Here is a 7,305-nt window from a genome sequence, read left to right on the forward strand (position 1 = left end):
TAGTGATAAATAATTATAATTATATAAAAATATAATAATAATTATATTAAATAAAAATTTAAATTTAATAAATTATTTACTATTTTGTAAATAATTTAAAATTTATAAGTCATTTTTATTAAAAAAAATTTAATCATGTAGAGGATGAAAATACGAACAAAATGAGATATTATACGTCAAAATTGGAGCAAAAATGAATTTTTGGTGAATTTTTGAAGTTTGATGTATTTTAAAATAATTTAAAAAAAATTTCAAATCGGCAGCGACACGTGGCGGCGGCGGTCAAACGCGTGGAGGCCTCGGGTTCGTCCACGCAGTCGCGGCAATCATTGCCGATGATTGCGCTGTCGCCGCAACCATCGGCTGATGATTAAAGGCGGCGGTCAAGCCACTTGCCACGTCAGCGGGGACTCACAGCCGTCGGATCTGCGCGGAATGAGATCAACGGCCCAGATCTTGCCGGACCAAATGCGGAACCGCAGGATCAACTCCTGCGGTTGGACGAAACTGCGGAACGATGCGGTTCTGACCATTGATCATGGGATCAACGGTCCAGATCCCGTGGATCCAGACTTAGGGCGAATCCGAAGACCGAAATGATTTTTGGCTTCATTCTCGCTCGATACTCCACGAAATTGCACGAAATTTTAAACGCAAGTCATGGACATGAACAAAATCGTGGGGGATATTTTATTTAGATTAATATGCACTAACAATGAAGCTAATTAACCCTAAGTGTTCTAACTAGGGTTAGAGATATACATCAATCCACACGGTGGATTCTGGAGATCTTGGGCTCGTTGGACTCGTGGGCTCTCCAGGAACAACTTCCTAGTTGACGTCGAGATCCAACGCACGCTCGATCGACGGGACGAAGTCTCAGAAGGTATTTCATCTCGGGTTTGCCGGAGGATCGCTGTCGGCGGGTCTTGGCCGTCGGGTTTGGATTGGAGAAGGTGGAAGAACCTCTCTGGAGCTCTCACACGAAATCTCAAGTGTTGAGACGATCTAGCGAGAGAGCAAGAGAGAAAAAAGTCCTAATTTTTAACTAAATTTTCCTATTTAAAGGGTTTAACCTCATGCTCAACGGCCAAGATCTAATCTCAGAACAATTAGGAGGGAAAATAGAGTTATTTGGCCATGGGTTTGAATTCAAATACGTTTGGAATTGATTAGGCTTTAAATAGGCTCTTAATTTCCACAAAATAGGCTATTTTGACCTATTTAGGACTTGGATTGACCAAGTCAATGGCTGACCTGGTCAACCTAGTCAAAGGGGTCAAGGGGACATGGGTTTGAGCTAAAAAAGGGTCAATTTGGATTTGGGTTCGATTTGGGCAAAATCGAGGTCAACACCTGTACAGGTCAAGTCAATCTCCAACCAACGGTTCAACCAGTCTTAACTTGTCTTTCAGTAATGGTAATATATTTTCAATCATATATCCGCATTCATATGCATATTCAATCATTCAAATCATCAATTCAGAAAATCAGAAGTCATAATCGGCGGCATAACGGCAGTACACGGAATTTACACAAAATTCACAGATTCAGAAATTTACCAAATTATCACAAAATATCCACAACAACATTATAAGACTTTTATCGTACTGAAGCAACATTTTTCAACATCCTGATAATTTTCTATTCGATAAAAATCGCACAGAACTCAAAATAACTGGTAGAAACTTTACAATAACCGGTAGAAACTTTACAGAAAATACTCAAATAGTGTAAAATATCATATTAGAAACATATCAAAAGTTGTGCGGTAAAACTTTCGTCAATACAAAATTATGCGCGTTATTCGGTAACGGAAACACAAAACTGAGCACAGAAATATCAAAACTCAAAATCTTCGAAAACAGAATTAGGATTTAGAGTCCTTACTGCAAGACGAACAAATCTTCCAACTGCGTCGTCGGACGAAAAGCGCTCCGTGGGCTCCAAAACCAAGCTTTCCTCTTCTCTTACCTTCTCTTTCTCTCTCCTGCTTCTTTCTCTCTCTCAGAAACATATCAAAATATCTCTATCGGATATTTATCAACACTGATCGTCCCGGACGATCCAAATTCGTCCAGGGATGAACTCCTCTGGACATGGATCGTACAGACGAAATTAATTCCAATTTATTTCGTCCCTGGACGATGCTCTCGGGTTCAGTTCGTCCCGACCCTTCCAGGTTCGTACAGACAAAATTAACAGATTCTTCACAATTTTCTTCAGTTCGTCCCGTACTAAAGCCAGTTTGTACGGACTAATTGCACTAAAAAAAATCAGCTTTGGAGGGGTTTTACAATATTGTAGTTTATACTTTCAATTTTATTAGGTTTAAATAGCTTTCTCTTGTGTATTTATTTTGTTAAAAATATGTTATTAGTCATTATTTTTGCTCTTTAAAATATTACTAATAAATATGATGTCATATTAATATTGTTTTATTTACTTGTCTTCAATTGTAAGATAATTAACTAAAATACTTTTTTTAGGGAAATTGCAGGACTAGGCCAGTTTATTACTATAAAAATAATTACAACAATAAAACCCAATACAAAGCAAAAGATAAAGGGAATAGAGTTACCTCAAAAGTGTTAACAAATGAAGAGCTTAATTTCTTCACAGCTTTTCCAACTTTTAACTTTCAAAAAGATTGCCCTCGAAATATGATAATAAAGAGTTCAAGAAGAATGGTTCTTAAGATTGAAAAGTCTAGCATTCCATTCTCTTCATAAGTAGTAGATGATAGAAGAAATAGTGAGCTTGTGAGCATTAGCCACCTCTTGTTGCTGGTAGAAGTAATCATCAATTTGAGAGCCTGCAAAATGTTAAGATGTAGCAGGTATATATGTATATATATACACACACACACACACACATGAGGACATATGTAGATTTTAGATCACTAATAATTGTAATCCAAGAATACACAGAAAAATAAAAAATAAACTTTTTGTGCTAAACTTGTTTATTCCAACTAACAACTTGCATATTATCTAAGCATAATTTTCAAAAACAAGTGCTTAAAAACTTGCTTGACAATACCCTTTTAGAAAATTGGGGTAACCCCAACAGGATTAATGGGGATACTATGAAAAACGAAAACTAGTAAACCAGAGAGGAAAAGAGCCAGGAAGATTCCAACTCCCATTATAAATGATATATGACATAGTAATGTATTTAAAAGGAGACAAAGTGGAATAAGTAACGCCAAGAAAATTTTCAATAGCATTCCTTTTGATGTAAGTAATCCCCGTGGGCTCAGAAAATTCACACCCCGGCCTCTCCGCCGCCCCTTTTCTTTTCTTCGGGTCGTCGAGGAGAGCTTTAACATATAAGTTTCGAGGAAAATTTTTAGAAGACAGATTGGATTGTGAATAAGAAATCACCTAGAGATTTCTCCCTCATTTTATTAGAACTTTATGATCTAAGTTCAGGTTTCCTATAGGCGCAAACCCTTATAGTTAATTACCCCTCTCGATAAAGAAAGAGAACTTTTGATTAAGGCTAGTAATCAAACATATACATCTTATATGGTGTATAGTAGAAGCATAGTTTAGTATTTGAAATATAATATTTAACATTAGAAATTTGCCACCTTGTACTTAATGCGAATGGTGAGGGGAGTGATGATAGACCCCCCGGTCTATTTAGTTAGAGGAGATAGTCGACCCAACTTGATAGAAGGATCCTTTTTAGCAGCCATGAGTTTCTTCGTCCAATGATACATTGTAGACTTGGGATGAATATTTATCTAAGGGGATAAATTTGAATCCAACTTATCTTACATAGGGCTTTATGCCCTATCAATCATATCATATTAATTTATTACTCAAGAATTTGAAGCTATTGGGGAGCATATGGGCTCTATCAATGACCTTAATATAATTGTGTCATTTGGTTGCAAACCACCAAGTCACAGGGTCCCGGTAATAATTTTTTACATGTGGTGCCATTTGACGGCAAAATTATTAGTTAGAGAACATGTGCCACATCCTTACTGGTAAGATATAATTTGAGAATGAATCATAATGATATTATTGACTAAACATTCGCTCTTTGTGACTAAAGTGATTTTTATATTTATCCATCATGACAAATTATTGCGGATGGAGCATGTATATTTTGCTCTAAGTAGTTGATGCTTAATTTTAATTTTAAATATCATAGGCTTTTGATGATTTTTTAATTTTCAATTTTGTTGAGAATTTCAGAGGCACTTTGAATATTTGGGGTTCCCTCCGATTGAGGTTTCAGTCAACATGACCATTCGATTGAGGTTTCTGTCAACACGATCATCATCGGGGTTAACTTTATTGGGAAATTTTATTTTTTTGGTTAAACTTATTGAATCTATCAACTTGCCGAGAGGGGATTGAGTTCTTTGCTGGCTTTGTGCATTTATTAGTGAATTTTTTTATTATAAACCTTGAATGCCTAATATAAATGTATAAAATAAATATCCCGGTTGATATCACGATCATGTATTTGTTTGATAGTTCGAGATATATCAACTCCTATCTTTTCATGTAGAATGATCGGACTCAAACTTAAGTTCATTTTGACCCACGTAGTATCATTAGATGTTATGTCTGTGCATACATCACACTCGTCGGGGCTTATGCATGTACTCATATTTCAAATACATGAGGGGGGGGGGGGGTTATTTTGGAATATTTGCTCATAATCAATTGCACAAATAATTATTATTTAAAGAGTGCACAAGATTCTATTTTAAAATTTACAAATGCCTTTTGTCCGCTTGTACGAGTGTTTAGGATCTAGTGGCATGGCATTGTGCTTCAATGGCTTATGATTTTTTAGTTTTGATTCCTTGCTTTTCCTTATAGGTGAATTGTAGCATTTCACTATAGGTCGCTCGTTGCTTCTTCCAAGCTAGCTATTGTGCATCACAAGCTTTGTTTAACGCTGTTTTGTCTCAGCGCTGTGTATTCAAGAGTCACCAGTTATCATATGTAGGTTAATTGCGCTCAGTGCAACTCTTCAAATATTACTTGTACGTGTTTACATTTATCAAAACTCTTTCATATTCGCTTGCAAATAATATGCGGTGTATATGACGGGCCCCTTGCAACAGCTTGTACGAGTTTGCATTTGTTGTAGTCCTTCATTTTTTGTGATTTTCGTGCTTATACTTCCTACTGTTACTTGCAGATTAGCTGTATTTAAAGTCCATTTTCTAGTGCCGTCTACATGCATTTACATTTACTACAGCTATTTTGTATTTTGCCTATACATAACATCTTGGATGTATATATGTATTCATAATACCCATCACACCTGGAGCGTACCTACCATTGTTGCATGCGAGTATGCTCATTTAGTGTTGATTATCAGTAAATTATGTTCATTGCACTCACCCTTTCGACTATTTGTAAGGAGTAGTTCTCATTCATTGTATGTCGATCATCATCACTTGTACATGTATTATATACTTGTTTGCAAGTTGATTGACGTTGATTGTTAGAACATCGTACATTCATTGTGTATCTCCATACTCTGTTCACAAGAACATTCCTACATGTCTGTCGTTGAGCGGTTATTGACTATAAGGGTGCTATGACATTCACAACCTCTTGGTACAACATCTTCCCAAGTGTTTGTATGTATTAATACTATTTCTATTTTTCATGTATATGACTTGTTGTGTGTATATCTGTGTTTATAGAGGACCGACCATCCTTACAATATATCTATTGTCATTGCTTGTAGGGATTATGAGTTATGTGAACATTAGATATCAATTGCCCTCATTCGTACATAGCTTGCAATATTATTAAGAGACATTGTACATCTGTTTGCAATCAAATTATATATTCCCTCATATTTCATTGCTTGTAAGGCTGAATATATTCAACATTTGTTGCATAATGCAAACATGCTCATGTTGCTTGTGAATGTTGATTTGCAATTAGTTGAATGCTACAAATTGATCGAGTTTCATTATTCATCATCCGTGTGTACTGAGGGCTTTATTCACCACGAGTCCTTGTAATTGCCCATTGATATGCATTTGGATGACAAGGATTATGGGTTAGCATTTGCATTTTAATGTGATTACACAATTTAAAGTTTAAAGTTCGATTCCAAGTGATTGTTTAAGTTATGTTCCTACCAATTCATTAAAGTCCCTTATGGTTTTGTTCATGTTCAGTTCCTTTGCTCACTAGAAAATTAGACAACCTCCCAGTGTCTCTCCTGTTTAGAAGAAATTTGGGGAGCTTGACCTTCCCACAATGCTAAGAAAAACATGTATGGTAAATGTCAAGCGACACTGCGACTGCAGTCTTCAATCCCACCATGCTAAGAAAATTTTGTATTAATCTTTGAGGTACCTACTTGAAATGCATAGTTTTTCCCTCTTAGGTACGATGAAACATACACGAATACTTAAGAAGTGTCCCCACCATGCTAAAAAAATGTGTATAGGACTTACTAGCATCATTGTGAGCATCAAACTAGATTCCCTCCTACATGCTAATAAAAGCATATAAATGTAGTTTTTTGGCTCGCCGCAAACGCCAAAAGCATGATTTGAGGCTTTCTGAGTTGAGAATACATTATACTTGAGTGAACGAAGTCAATGGCGACCGTGTCGGGACAACAATGACAAAAAATGCACAAAGGTTTTCTTATTATTTATTATTTATTATTTTTAAAATATAATAATAATAATAGGGTGAGGTCGTGAGATCATATGAGGCTTACAAGCGGGTTGGGATCGATGATTAGCTGTTGGATTGGAGTGTATAGGGGGATAGACGACATCAGATCTCACTGCGGGAGCTTGCGAATGGCAATGTGGAAGAGTCTAGTTCGGCTAGTAGTCGCGTGAGGCAAGGATCGGAAGAGAGGGGTAACATCTGTGGTTGTTTGGGGTGGAGGAAGTCGGTTGCAGGAGATTGGAGTTTGATAATGGAGTATGAGCAAGGGAAGGATAGTTGAGGTGTGAGGCTGCTATTGTAGACGAGAGGAGGCTGTGGATTGGTGTGGGTGAAGTTCGGCTTGGGTTTAGACAAGATAGGAGGTTGTGGGTCGAGATCTGATCGAGGGTGAGAGGTCAGTTTGTGTGTTGAAAAAACAAAGAAAAGGGTATTCGTTCCTTCTCGTTTTAACGAGTGGGAGACGAAGAGAAGTTATGACGAGTGAGACCTAGCACGAGATTTACGTGAAGCGACAGTGTTGCGGCTAGGAAGGATTTCATCGAATTTTTTAAAATTTCAGTCGGATTTCAAGGATTAGTCGATAGATACAAGGTAACAAGGTAATTATGATTTCGATTAATTT

The sequence above is a fragment of the Dendrobium catenatum genome, unplaced genomic scaffold, assembly GCF_001605985.2.
Source record: "Dendrobium catenatum unplaced genomic scaffold, ASM160598v2 fragScaff_scaffold_231, whole genome shotgun sequence".
Taxonomy (NCBI): domain Eukaryota; kingdom Viridiplantae; phylum Streptophyta; class Magnoliopsida; order Asparagales; family Orchidaceae; genus Dendrobium; species Dendrobium catenatum.